The sequence below is a fragment of the Pinus tabuliformis genome, chromosome 4_1 (genome assembly GCF_031772625.1).
Source record: "Pinus tabuliformis cultivar Carrire ecotype Pingquan chromosome 4_1, CPIR1, whole genome shotgun sequence".
Classification (NCBI taxonomy): Eukaryota; Viridiplantae; Streptophyta; class Pinopsida; order Pinales; family Pinaceae; genus Pinus; species Pinus tabuliformis.
The window spans coordinates 830120950-830137127 of record NC_142303.1 but is presented as its reverse complement, the minus strand read 5'-3'; positions in this window follow the sequence as shown (position 1 = coordinate 830137127).

Sequence of the window (16178 nt, the reverse complement as noted above, 5' to 3'; positions counted from 1 at the left end):
AGAATGGGGATCTGAAAATAGAGAGCGGGGGGAAACCTTTTCATTAAAAGAGGGCTTCTGGAGAAAGCAGGTTACTGGTCCATACTTTATTCACGCTTGCTTGTACACAATGTGTGTATTGACTAATTGAACTTTACAGAGACTGCGAATTTGGACGCGTTTCTTCCTCAGGGGAATGAGAAGCACAAACATGATGTCATTGGCTTTTAGATGGTAGCTACATAGAGGAGGTAATTCTATAGAGGGGAATAAGCTAAACGTGCAGTATGGAGAGACTTTTTCAAGTACCTTTTTAAATCAGGATGGTAATTTACTTAAAAAATATTTACTCGTTTGTTAGCCGAGCTTAATCTTAAGAGTTTCTAAACCTCACGACATCTAATTAGTAGAACCTAACTCCAAAAGTTTCTAGGACAATTGCCCTCTAACCTTAAGAGTTTCTGGGACAATTGACTTGATGACATCTTATTAGTAGAACCTAACCCTCAAAAGTTTCTAGGACAATTGACCCCCTAACCTTAAGAGTTTCTAGGACAATTGACTTCATGACATCTCATTAGTAGAACCTAACCCCAAAAGTTTTTAGGACAATTGACCCCCCAATCCTAAGAGTTTCTAGGACAATTGACTTCATGACATCTCATTAGTAAAACCTAACCCCCAAAAGTTTCTAGGACAAGTGACCCCATCACCTATCATTAGCAAAGTGCTTTAACGATAAGAACTAGACCAATTGATTTAACATTTAGGGCACATTATTTATATTATAATGTTTTAATATTATTATTTTATAAAATTGTTTAATATAAAAAATATTATTTAGTATAAATTTTACTCGTATTTTCATATCATCTAAGTACTATTCCACTTACTACAATAGAAATATTCTTAAAATTTACCATGATAAATAATACTAGTGTAGATCTATTTTAACTACACCTTAAGTACAGATCTAACATTCTACCTTAATTACGTATCTAACGTGAGATTTCTTTATAGTGCAGAAGACAATGTATTATTTTACATTGTTTAAATTGTCATTTTAGATGCTAAATAGAATATATATAGGACCAAATAAATGTTTTAACTATAAAACTTATTTTTTAGTGATATATACATAGTTGTTTTAAAAATAATATATAATTTATAAAATAATATATAATATATATATAATGATATTAAAATATTTTATATAACAAGTAAATCAAAAACATTTTATCACATAAATTAAAATTGTTTTTTTATTATTAATATATTTTTTAACTATATCTCAATATCAATTGGTATTAAAATATTTTATGATAACTCATATTTACCATTTTTTAATTTTGAAGATGAATAAAAAAGGAATTTCTTTTTTATTGTATTTTTAGTATGAATAGATAGATATTAGTTTGTTGATATTTTAATTTAATGTATTTTATATATACAATTGAAAAATAAAATAACATAATTTTAAAGCAATTTTAACTTTTAATTTATTGAATATTTCAAAATATATATATATATATATAATATATATATATATATATATATATATAACCAGTTTGTAAATATTACATGACTTTAAATAGTTTATTACAACCATTAACAAAAATTGAATAATTTTTTAATACGATTAATATTGAGATATACTTAAAAATATATTAATAATAAAAAAATCATTTTAATTTGTGTGATAAAGTGTCTTGATTTACATATTATGTAAAATATTTTAAGGTGAATTATGTATATATTATATATCATTTTAAACTAATTATGTAAAAAAATTAAGTTATATATATATATATATATATATACAACATCCAAAAATACAATTTAAACAATGAAAAATAATATATTGGATTTAACACTGTAAAGAAATATGATCCCTCTTAGCTCATGTTAGGTCTGTACTTATGGTGATCCCAACATAGCTCCATCTTAAGTACAGATCTAACATGAACGAAGAGATCAAATTTCTTCACGTATAAAACTTTTTTAGAGTGCAAAATATATTGTGTAATTTTTCATTATTTAAATTGTATTTTTGAATGCTATATATATATATATATATATATAGGACCAAATACAAATTTTAACCATAATTCTTTCTTGTTTTTCTTCATGATATATACATAATTTTGTTTAAATGATATATAATATATACATAATTGTTATTACATCGAGACATCCTAAATTTAAATGGTTTTTTTTATTAATAATATATTTTTAAGTATATGTCAATATTAATTCGCATTAATATATTTTATTGATAACCCACATTGAATATTTTTTTTATATACAACATTAAAATATTTTATTTTAACAATTTTTTATATAAATAGATATATATGAAGTTAATATCTTGAATTAGTTTATTTAAATCTTTTGTTGAATTTTTTTTGAAAAGTATAAAGTTTAAACATCTTATTCACACATTTTTTTATTATTTCTAATTACTTTACAACATATTCATTTTTTTTATTATAGGCAACATTATTTTTCTATTTTGAGCATAGTTTATTTTTATTTTTATTTTAAAGGGGCACATGACATATTCATTTTTTTTTATTATAGGCAACATTAATTTTCTATTTTGAGCATAATTTACTTTTATTTTAAAGGGGCACATGTCAACTCCATGGAAGGATGGACAAGCTTACACATCCCCTCATATTGGGCTTGTAGAATGAGCCTCTCCGCTCAACAACAGAATGACCAATTTAAATATATTCATGTTAAGATATTTGTGTTTCAAACCATTTTTTTAAGAGATTTTGCTACTATTCCACTTATTACATTAGAAATATTCTTAAAGTTGACCATGATAAATAATACAAGGAAATGACCAATTCCTAGTTTAATTGTCTAAGGTATCCATATATGATGCTCATGTCCTCTATATAGGATGTATAATATAATTGTCTAAATGTTAACTAAAGCACCTTGCCTAACTATATATCTAGATGTTCATGTTCTTTATACATTATGTAGAACATGATATATCTAAATGTTAACTGAAGCATCTTACCTAATTATAGATCTACACTTTTATGAGAAATTCATTGTTGGTTTTGCATATTTAATCATTAAGATAAATTTAGAGAACCTTACAACCATTGAATCACATTTATCAATCACCAAGGTTACATCTTTTGTATGTTGGTATTGAAGTTTCAAATTTCCAATGAAGACTAGAAAGAAAAAAAAAATTGGTTGAGAGTGAGGCATTTTAATTACAATTTAGCCTAAGCCAACAAAACATGGATGGACTAGTATTGCTACCTGTTTATTGCTAGTTTTAGTTGATCTTGATATTGATAGGCCACCTCCGTTCACATTCTCAGTGAATGCTTTATAGCTTTCTAAAAGAGATAAATAAGTGCATTCATAGTGAGATCTATAAACCTTACCTTTAATACATGTAGTTGGAACCCAAAGAGCCACTTTCCTTAGAACTCCATCTCTGCTCCAATTTATATATTCACTCTATGGATAGACTAATTAATAGCCTCTTGTGTGTACCATAATCCAATTTCCTTTCAACCCAAGAGTTCCTCTGACACAACTTAGAGTATGTTTACATTAACTCCAGAAAAGCCATTGTAATCATTTGGAGCATTATACCTATGTTCTTTAGATACTAACACCCAAAAGCATTTTGTATTCACATGTTGGACATTTATTGTGAGATTAGAAAGTGGTTCCATTATTTCTTCAAAGACTCACATAACACATGTGAGTATTCATGGCTTATGAAGACCAAATGTGTTAACCCTTTTCTTCTATAAAGTGTTTAACTTGTCTGGAAAAATTTCTAAAGACAAATTGTCTAAAGTACACTAATTACTTCTTTCATTGTTTTCATTATTGAAATATCATTAACTTAACGTTCAGATATAAAACCATAAAATATTATAAATTTAAACAAATCATTAATCTTACACACATCACATAAATTTTCATAATATTATATATTAAAATTGTTTTTTAATATATCAAACTTTTTTAACTTCTTTAAAACTTTCTTCTTTATTAATTTTAAATTTTTTTATTTTTTATTTTAATGAATTTAATCTTTCATTTTATTTTTGTCTTATCTTAAACTAAATTTTATTAAGTATATGTAATCTATAAAATTACCTTTATATTCACTTCATTATTTATATTATTATATTCTAAACACACATCACTTACATTTTCATAATATTATATATTAAATTTGTTTTTTAATATATCAAACTTTTTCAACTTCCTTAAAACTTTCTTCTTTATTATTTTTTAAATATTTTTTTATTTTCTATTTTAATGAATTCAATCTCTCATCTATTTAATAATCTATTCTCTTCATTATTTATATTATTATATTCTTTTCGCTAAATATTAATTTATTTTACTTAAATTAACTATCGTATTATTCGAAATTCCTAAAACATATTTTAAGAAAATTAAATATAACATTTTTCACCGTTTCTATATTAGAAAAACTTTATCTTTTATTGTTAGAGTACATGTTTATAATTTCCTTTCACTTTGAAGTAGCATCTAAATGCTTTTTTATAATTTCCTTTTAAGTCGGTACTTATCATTTGACAATTTTCGGCATCTTACTTTTGGTAGTCACATCCTTTGACAATTTTCGGCATCTTACTTTTGGAATTTCATTTGGCTTTCAGTTCTTAAATATAATATATTGTTTGTAATAATTTTAAATTTTATTTTTACACTATCACATTTATCTTATGTTATCATTTATGTTAACAATGTGATAGTTTCTAACCAATTAATAGTTGGATTTGCAATCTTTCTGGGGAATTCTTAAGATTGATTTAAAGATGAAAATTGTTATGGTTTTTTATGTAATTATTTCGTAATACTTGAAAATAAAGGGATATATTCTAATTTTATGAAGTGTTGGTTGTCGGGAGGATTGATAAGATAGAGAAGATAAAATATTATTTATATTTATTATTTATTATCTAAATTAATGGCTCTAATGGGAATGGTTTTTTTGTTGCTACTGGGGGAGCAATTTAGTTCAGGAGGGATGTCTATATGTTTATCGATGTAGCCCAACCTATGATCCATTGTTGCTATTTTCTTTTGTGTTTGATCCAGGGATTGGCGTTAAATGTGTTAAATTTGACCCTTCTTAGAACTAGGTCTCTTTTGCCTTATATTTCTACGCCATATAATTTCTTCTTATATTCCTACGACCAAATGACATTCTTCGATCTTCATAACAAATTGTTTATATCTACCTTACATTAAAATGATTATTATAATAATCTTTATAATTTATCATTATTATTATATTAAATACAAAATTAAAAAAATTAATTATAAATTAAAAATATGAAAACACTATATATAAATTATAATTGTTATTATAATTATAATAATTTAAAAATAAAATAAAAATTTTAATTATAAAAATCAGAAATTAAATTAAATAAATATAAAATAGTAAAAATATAAAAAACAATTAAATAATAATTAAATAAATAAATATAAAACAAAAATCATAAACCCACCTTCTCACTTCATATTAGCCAATGTTCCATCATTTTTAACAAGGCACGACATTTATGTTTTTAGTTTAAGCAAACCAACAAAAAGAAAACCAACGCATCTTATGAACTACAATAAATGTCCACGAGGGCCACCACTACCCCACCACATGTGTTATAGTCCAAATACATAAAGGATTTGATACGCTTTAACACAAGGTTTAATGTTTACTTTGAATGGTAGGGGTGGCAGTGTGTCATCCTATTTACCTAGGTTCAAATCTCCAGAGATATGGTTCATCATAGTAAGGCTAGATGGATAGGCGTCTTATTGGAGTCTGGGATCCTAGCTCTAGTACCGGTGGTCTCTAGACGTCTTGATCCTAGGCTGAGCTATGAGTTCCTTATATATGTGGCTTGTAGGTTGATGCATATATCTAGGGAGGTTGCTAGTTCCCTATCAAAATTTTATCATTGAATAAACTTAAGGTTTGATGTCATCGAGCCCGTGAGAGAAATTAAACCATGCATATATCTCCACCCAATAGTCATCAATCAAAACCAATTTGATCACTCAAAATGCATCAGGTTGAACATGCCCTTAACTAGTATAAAAAAAAATGTAATTTTATTTAGGGAAGTTATGAAAACTAAATGGGAAACTAACTCCCAACAATATAAAAGAGGATGTAAAGGTTTGTTTCGAGAGTTTTTTGGCAGATTGGAGGATGACAAGTTGGGGATGAAGACTTATTGTTTCAAAATCATAATGTACTTGTAGTCATTCTCTTCATTGTGACCATGAGGGTTTTTATTAATAATATCATGATTCATTTATTTCATTTTTCTTCTTATGTGTTCTTCTTAATTTGGGGTTTTATTTACTGGTTTATTGTGCAAGATTGTTGATTTAACTTGATTATACAACAATCTTGGATGAAAAAATTGATTTAAATACTTTTGAATATGTGATATTTAAGGGTTGTAAATCAAATTTGAGTTTATTTGTTGCATGTTGAATTCAAAATGATACAAGTTATATAGGGTTTACTTGCACATTAAACTTAAATACTTTAAAAACCAGTTATTTTATTTTATTTCTCTTTTTAATTTATTTATTGTTCTTCATTGTATTTAATATGACTTGATTAGATTGTTTAATCTTCCGCACGTTAAATTGGTTTAATTTTTCTCCAATATTTATTATTTATAAAAATCAAATCAAATATCTTAATTGTTTTGTTGCAACATGAATAATAATGGTACTTGATATCATATTATTTCAACTACACATTTCAATTAGATGCATTTAAGCCAATTTGTTCTAATTTCCTTCTTTTCCTTTCATTTTAAATTTTAATTTTTACTAACTCTAATGTCATGTGTGAATTATGATATATAATTTAACCTCATTTTTTTCATAAATGCTATTTTTATTAAATAAGCTTCATATGTATGTGCCCACTACCTCTATTTTCTAAACAACTTTATTTCATTTAAAACAATTTTCTATTATTAATCTACCCTCATTATTTTTCTTTTAAAGAACATTTATTTAATAAACATTAGAATAGGGAAGACCCCATGAGGTGCAGGGAGGCCAACCCTTGTCACCTGAAGCGGGAGGATTCTTAGAATCCTTAGTGAATGTATTTCTAGGTTGTCCTCCGTCACTAGGACAATATGGGAACCAACATTCTTCTATCGTTGTTGTCGAGGAACGAAGGGTTAAGATTTCATTTCCTTGGTAACTAAATTAATGGTTAAGTCTGTGACTTGCTGGTGAACAGGATCATAGTTTCACATGCCTTAAAAGTTTTTAAGTATATATTTCTTTGTTTTGTTGTTCACTTGGTGACTCATTGGTTGCTTAAATGGCTTTTTTTGTGGCTTCTATTTCTAAAATATTTACTCCACTCAGTTTTCATAATATACCAATTTTTCCAAATGAAATGCCAGAGATAGATGTGTGGGATACCTACCTACCCTTCTTCCAAGAAGATGAAGATGATGCCCTGTTCAACATCTCATTAAGTTCCATCATTGCATTCCCAAGATTGGGGTTTTCCATGAGCATGTACTCATGAAATTGTTTATGATGTCATTGGAGGGTAACACATAAAAATGGTATACGAGGCTTCCTCTTGGTGGTATTTCATCTTTGAAGGATTTTCATTCAATTTTTTATAAAAATTATAGAATTATGTATCCCTCTGAATTGCTTCTTGAAACTTGTTGCCATTGTTGGAAATAATACTTTGGGGGGGGGGGGGTTGAATCAATATTAGTCAAATCAATATCTTTTTCTTTTCATACTTTGATTTATATACGCTACTTCAATGAAGGTAACTCACGTGTACACGCAACTGTATTTAAGGCAACCATCGTATATCCAGCAAACTTATGATTCAGTTAATTCATCATATGTTGATCTTTAATCAGTGCATCAGTACTTCATTAACCATATAAACAGTAACCATGTGCAGTAATTGTTATCACCCCAAGAAACTCTCTTAGGTTGTAGCTCGGAGATGCTCGGGAACATTACAAACTCAACTTAATGTTGGAAATGGATGAATGGAAGAGACAATGCATGTTCAAGCCAGATAAACACTCCTACTTTGCTTGACTCCAGACATGCGTGAACACCCCCAGACTACAAGGCTTTAGACCACCAATTACTCACAGTTTAAGGATTGGGTGAATATGGAGAATATTGACCACACCAGTAGATGCACAGATGGCCGGCTGCAACCAGTAAAAAGGTTTGCAAATCTAATTCCCTAGTGCAAAGACAGGATGACAGCTCTCTGTCACTAAGTGAAAAGAAACCTGATTAATACATTCATTGATACAGGCAATATTGTAACACAGAGGTAGGATGACAGCTCCTCTAATGCTAAACATCAAGAGTTCAGGAAGAATGCATATCAAGCACAACCTAGAATAGAAAAGAGATGGAAAGTGAGCAATTAACAGCAAAAGAAGCTTGTATTAGCTGAAAATGAAGACAAGACGCTACAAGTATCAAAGCAGTTACAGTCTCCAGAAGTTGAACCTTACATCAAAACAACAACCATTAACCCTAATTACATCTGTTTTTTGGGCATATATAGAGTTTGATTACAAAAATGTTCTGCTATTCTAGGCGTGGAGGGGTCATAATGGACCACCAACTGCTTTAACTGCTTGGCAGAACTTCTGAGTGCAATTGCTTGTTGTAGTGAACAAAATTGATCTTCTTGGATGCTTTGTTGTCCTTCTCGGGTAGGTGGACTATTATATGGGATGCAATCCCATAACCATTGAATGCATTTACCTGCCTGACTTTGTACCTTTCCTTCTCGGCCATATTGCCTCTTGAATGCAGTTGTTGATGATCTATTACGCCGAGTACTGGACACTGGCCACCTTTGTCCTTTTGGGAGTATGGAATGGTTATGGACGTGGATAGTCGGGACGGATGGAGGAAGAAGATCAGTCGTTAGATTGGGCGGATCGACGGCGGGAATCGGTCGGTGGAGGGTATCGAGAGATACGAAGGTAGAGAAATGCGGGCCGTTGGATCTCGGGCGGGCATGATCCAACGATCATCGGCGGTCAAAGATACGCAGAGTTTATCGGGCAGGGAGGATGGTTTTGGCGATGAGCGGTATTTATTGAATTGCCTCGGGGCATAAGGCGGTAATTGTACAATGGCGTGTGATACCTATCATCGAGCGACGCGTGGCAGATAGGGCGGGACGAAACTGCTTTTGATCACGAGTTATTGCGCGGGCGGTTTGCGGGCGCGGGAGGAGCGAATGCCATCTGATCGTGGCGGGGATGATCGGACGGCGAGGATTTGATTGCACAGGTTTTGTTTGATGTGACAGGGAAACGACGGATTATGGGTTTTGCGAAAGTGCGCGGTTATATGGGTTTCGGGGTTTTTAATGCCGGGGGCTTAAAGAAAAGCATTTTATGTAATATTAAACAAAAGCATGTGCAAAGGGGATGAAGAGGGGAATGGGCGAGGAAATGGAGAAGGGTGAGGATATCCGGTGTAGGATTTTTCTAAGTAAAACCAAGGACCCAAGCTTACTCCTGCTCATCAACATGTAGCAGAGCTAACACTGGCTCCTTCTGGGGATGATATCCTCCTTATGAGGTCTCAAGAACTTGCAGATCAATGCCTTCCTTGTGAAAACCGATTAGCAAAATTTTCCTAGTGTTCCATTGGGCATGGCGTCTAACTGAGCTTACACTAAACTGATAAAGAAACATATTTACAATTTTAAGGCCAAAGACCTTAAACAACATAAATTTTCAGAAAATGCCCATTAACTGGGCCATCAAAAACTGCTTCTCCTCCCATACTTTTCAGCATGAAGGTATTGTTCCCTTGGATCTGAGAAATGATAAAAGGCCCTGTCCAAAAAGCATCAAACTTCCCATGGTTGCCTTTCGTCTCTTTCAGTGCATCCCACTTCAGAACCAAGTCTCCAACTTGAAAATTATCTATTTCGGCCTTTTTGTCAAAAGCTTCCTTGATCTTCTTCTGATGTGCTATAGACTTTTCAACCAGCTGTTCTCTGATTTGATGGACCTCTGCTAAATCAGTGATTCTTTTTGCCATGTCTTCTTCCTCCTTCTGTTCTTCTTGTAGGAATTTTGCCACAGGGAGAGTTAATTGAATTGGAAACACAACCTCAGTGCCATATACCAACCTGAATGGAGAATTGCCTGTGGATTTCTTAACGGTCACTCTGTCAGCCCACATTGCATATTTGAGCTTAGAATCCCAATTCTTTTTGTTGTCTTCTAACAGCTTTTTAATTATCCTTATCATGCTTTTGTTGGAAGATTCTGCTAAGCCATTGCCTTGAGGGTAGTATGAAGTGGAATGAACTAGCTTAATGCCCATTGAATCACACATATCCACCAACTCTCTTTCCCTGAAGGCTGCTGCATTATCTGTGATTATTTTATGTGGACACCCAAATCTGGTCAAGATATGCTCTGTCAAAAACTTCATGACCACATTATGATCATCCTTTCTGGTAGGGATTTATTCAATCCATTTAGTGAAATAATCAGTGGCAACTAATATCCATCTGTGCTGTCCACTGGAATGTGGATTGATTTCTCCAATCAAATCCAAGCCCCACTGTTGAAAAGGTCCATTAGCATGTATTGGTTTTAGGGGCAGGGACTTCAATTGCTGTTTCCCTTCAAATCTTTGGCACCTATCACAAGATTTAACAAATGAAAAGACCTCAGAAAATACAGTGGGCCAATAGTACCCAGCTCTGAGGATCTTGTGGGCTGTAGTTTTCCAATAATGGTGCCCTCCACACATGCTGGAATGAAATTATTGCATGACTTCAATGGATTGTTCTTTGTCCAAACACCTCAAAAGCATTCCAGATGGGTCCCTCCAATAGAGCAGATTTTCATGAATGCAATATTTTGCTGCCCTGAGTTTAACAGTTTTGGCTTGACTTTGAGTAAGGTTTGGAGGGATTTCTAGCTTCAGCAAAAATTTAGCTATTGCAGAGTACCAATCACAAGAAGCTAGATTTTCTGCCAATGACCGACTTTCCCTTGGTTCAGCTGCTTCCTCTTCTGTTTGACCATTTTCTGCAACTATGCTTATGAGATTTATGTCCAGTGTTCTGCAATTTTCTTCAGCCAATAACTTGGCAAGGCCCTAACCTATGACAAGCTTAGTGTGCTTCAATTCCATATTAAATTCACTTAACTTTGCAATCCATTTAGCCCTTCTTCCATCAGCATCAGGCCGTGTTAAGACATCTTTTATTGAAGCAGAGGGTACATATGCAATTATCTTGGAATGCAGAATATAAACCCTGAAGGATTTCAAAGACTTGATAAGAGCATATGCTTGTTCTCCATAATATCATACCTCAGCTCAGCATCCCTTAAGGTTTTGCTAAAAAATGCCACTGGATGCTCTGAGCCTTCTTCATCTGCTTGCAATAAAACTACTGCAAGGGTGTCTTAAGAGGCAAAAGAAAATATGTGGAACTCTTGGCTGTAATCTGGACTTCTTAAAGTGGGAGCCTCCATAATAGCTTTCTTAATGGACTCAAAAGTTCTTCTTGCTATATCAGTCCATTTGATCTCCAACCCCTTTCTCAACATGGAGGTAATGTGCTTTACGAGTTTTGCAAAATTTGGGATAAACCTCCTCACAAAATTCATTTTGCCCAGAAAGGACTGGATGTCTTTCTTTGATCTCGGGACAGACAAGGTCTGTATTGCTCTTACTCTTTCCGGGTCAATTCAGACACCTGTAGCAGAAACGACATGTCCTAACAGCTTGCCCTCCTCTAAAGCAAACTGTGACTTCTTAGGATTGACTGAAATCCCAAACCTTCTGCACTTCAGGAACACTTTCTTCAAATGCTGTAAATGATCTTGATGACTGCTGGAGTATATTGTTATGTCATCTAGGTAGATAAGGACGAACTTATCCTTCTCCCCCACAAATGCTATATCCATAGCTCTCTGGAAGGTGGCTCCAGCATTCATCAACCCAAAAGGCATCTTGGAATACATAAAGGTGCCCCAAGGAGTTGTGAATGTAGTCTTTTCTTGGTCATCTGGATGTACAACAACCTAATTATACCCTGAAAATCCATCCAGGAAAGACATCACTTTGGCTCCTGAGACCTTTTGCAACAAATGCTCCATCTTTGGTAGAGGGTAGTTGTTTTTTTTAGAGCATTTGTTTAAGTTTCTGAAATCAACACAGAGTCTGATTTTTCCACTTTTCTTCCTCACCACCACCAAATTGGCTACCCATTTTGAGTATCTGAGAGGGACTATGATTTTGGCAGCCAACAACTTCTTTATTTCTTTTTCAATCAAAGGGAGGAGCAAATTATTTATTGGTCTCAGCTTCTGCTTAAAAGGGATGGTGTCTTTCTCTAAAGGGATTTTATGCTGGATAATCTTTTTGTCATATGTTTTCAGGTCACTATATTCCCAGGAAAAGACATCAGCAAATTGCTTCATTAAATTGCAGTATCCAGCACTATGGGCAGCAGACAGGTGAGTAGACAGATTTATGTATCTGGGCCAATCTGGACTTCCTATATTATGGTTACAGAATGTAGATTGATCTTCCTTTTGGGTAGCCTTATAAGGCACATCATTCTGGTCAAACAACTTCTCTAAAGGAACTAGACCCTTAAGTATATGATTGCTGGGCAGTTGGACAATGCTTTCTTTGCCAATTTTGTTTCTAAGCTGGGATTGGGGACTTTCTTCCAAGGCTTCGTTCTCTTGGTCAATTTTCATTTCAGAGAATTCATCAATGACTTGCAGAAACCTATTCACTTCGTCATCATCCTCAAAAACTTTCCAATGTTGGACATTATCAGGCAAGGATGGTCTGTATTTCATCTGAACTTCATAAACTAGTTTGGGAGGCATGGGAGGAATAAACATGCTAGAAGACACATCAAGGGAATCAACAAGCTGATTTTTGGCTCTAGGGATATATGAGATACAAAAATTATCAAAGGACTTTTTAAGTCTCCATACCTCATCTCTGTATGCTTTCAGCGTTGGGTGCTTTGCTTGAAATGTTCTGTTAACTTGCTGAATGATAAGATTAGCATCTCCAAACACTTTTATATTTCTGATTCCTCTGTCTTTAGCTGCATTAAGACCTAATATCAGAGCCTCATACTCTGCTATATTATTGGTGACTTGAAAGGCCAGCTTAAAATACAGATGTGTGCTTTCTTGTTTCGGAGATATTAGCACCACCCCTACTCCTGTAGTCTCCCTAGAACATGCTCCATCAAAGAACATCTCCCAAACCTGACTTCCTTGCTCTCCCTCGGCCTGGACTATTGGTTTCTTTAGCTGCATAAGGGCCTTCTGGGATTATTCTATTTGGAGGATACAAGCTCCAAAATCAGTGTCCACAACATATATGGGATGATTAGAAGGATTCTTCTCATCACTGATGATGTATGCCAACTGTGCTTCTCTGTACAATTTCCTGCTTTCCCCTCCAAAAACTATGACAGTGGCATAATATAGATCATTCTGTAATGTCCCACCTAGTCTCTTAATCCACCCTCTGGACAACAGCATGCCAAACTTAGGAGGGACATCTGCTACCACAATATCCATCATCATGCTCTTCATGGGTAGCTGAGTTAGGGTAATGGCTAGATCTTTAATCAACCCCAGACATTTCACCTTTCTTGAATCAAATGAGAATAAATCATGATATGGTCTGGTGATGTCAAGGCCTAACTCTTCCATGACAGCTTTAGGCATCAAATTGTGGCTGGCCCCTGTGTCTAGCAGGCAATTGTGGAGGATTTTGTCATGAATGGTCAAGGAGACATAAAATGATGGTGTATTATTATCAGCAAGTTCGATCATAGAGCTAAGCACAACTGCAGGCTTGTCATCTTGCAAATTGGCATAGTTAGTAGGGGTTTGTGTGGCTTTCAGCTCAAGGGCCTCAAGGATAGGCTTTATAAAAACTTCACTCTTTAACAGTTCTATCAGGGGCATAGATATTTTTAACTTCTGGACTTCTGATTAAAAACTGAAAGGGGAAGGGGACTTATCAGGACCTCTTATCTCTTGAGTTGGCACTTTGAGGATGACTGGATCAGCTGCTGGCTTCTTCTGTCTAATATTTTGTGACTTTGTTTGGACAACAACTTTTTGGGCAGGACTCTCCTTGACATTGTTTGCTTTTGACCTTAGATTATCTTTGTTGTTCGTCAGTTTGCAGAACAGCCTCTCTGTCCCACCCTTGACTGGTTGGGTCCTGGAGTAATGATTCTTCATATGCAGCCAATGTCAAAAAGGTAGCACTACCTTTATATTCCATGCAATGAATCTCATCCTCTTCTTCAAACTGCTCCTCCTCCATGACTACATTTTAGAAAGGGGCCTTAACTCTTTGTTCTTCATTTGTTTCTTTACCCCTTTGAATGATTTGTATTTGTTCATTTGCTCTTCTGAATGGATTTGGATTTCTTGGAGCAAATGTATTTTGAAACCTTGTTTTCCCAGAACTCTACTCAACTTTCATCTTAGATATCTCAGCAGCCAATGACTCTATCATTTTAGTCATTTTATCTAATTTGGGTTCTGAAGATGAAGCAGAGGAAGAAGAAGCCTCACTTCTTTGCCTTCTTCTATCAGCATGACTTTTAAGCTTTTCTGCGGTCATAATATTCGATTCCACCTCCAGTGTTGCATCTTGCATATTAGCTAGAGTGGCACATCTTCTTTCTCTCAAAAGCAAGCAGAAATCAGAGTCAAAAGCATTAGCATAAGTGAGTTTGGCAGAGGTGGGGGTAGGCTTCACTTCAGCTAGTATCTTACTATACATACAATTAAATCTTTTATTAAAATCAAGCAATGATTCCCCATTTTCCCTTTTTAGGTTTCCAAACTTTGTATGGTAGTAGAGTAGATCTTTTCTATCTCCCAATTGCTTCAGGAATGCCTCATCCAATGCCTCAATGTCTGTTATGGACATATGGGGCAATTCTCTAAACCACTTTCTAGCCTCTCCATCAAGGTTCTGAACAAAAACTCTCATCCACACATCATCTTCACTAATATCTAAGTTATCAGCATAACTATAAAAAGACTCAAGGTGTTCTTCACCTGTTACCCCCTCTGTACCAGTGAATTTGGGCATATATTTATGATATTCTCCTGTAGGCATGGCATTCAAAGGAACAGGCAAGACCAGGGGTCCATACCTAGTAGCTATAATTCTTTCCATCTTCATGGGAGGTTGCTAACCTGCCATGACTGGGATATGTGGAAGGATACTGGCAGATTGAATGGTAGGAAGTATTGAAATAGATGACATACACAAAGGAATAGGATGGACTACATGGGAGGCTTTCTTTGGAATGATATCCAAAGGGGAACTGACTGAACAAGGAGCTGTATGAATCTCTGAAGGTAGTTCCTCACTAACAATGCTAGGCTCTAAATCTTCAAACTGTATATCCTCAGCTATAACCTTATCTTTCAGAGATGCATAAGTTTTCTTAGGCTTACCTGATCCTGATGCTCCTTTCTGTGATGTTTTCTTTTTCTTAGCAATCTTCTCAGGGTCAGGCACTAGGTCAGCTGGTGATTTCTGAGGATTTCTCCAAGTATGCCTCACAAACTGAGCCAGAACTGAAATGTGGAGTCGCCACCAGGTAGGTTCTCCAGTAGAGTCGCTAGATAGATGATTACAACCAAAAATGTGTCCAGAATTTGTCTATCATCAAAGCGTGGAACTGTGTCATTCTCCCAGGGAAGCTGAGCTTCAATCTCCTCTCCCCGGCAATGGCGCCAATCAATGTTATCACCCCAAGAAACTCTCCTAGGTTGTAGCTCGGAGATGCTTGGGAACATTACAAACTCAACTTAATGTTGGAAATGGATGAATGGAAGAGACGATGCATGTTCAAGCCAGATAACCACTTCTACTTTGCTTGACTCCAGACATGCATGAACACCCCCAAACTACAAGGCTTTAGACCACCAATTACTCACAGTTTAAGGATTGGGTGAATATGGAGAATACTGACCACACCAGCAGATGCATAGGACCCTGTGATGGCCGGCTACAACTAGTAAAAAGGTCTACAAATCTAATTCCCTAGTGCACAGACAGGATGACAGCACTCT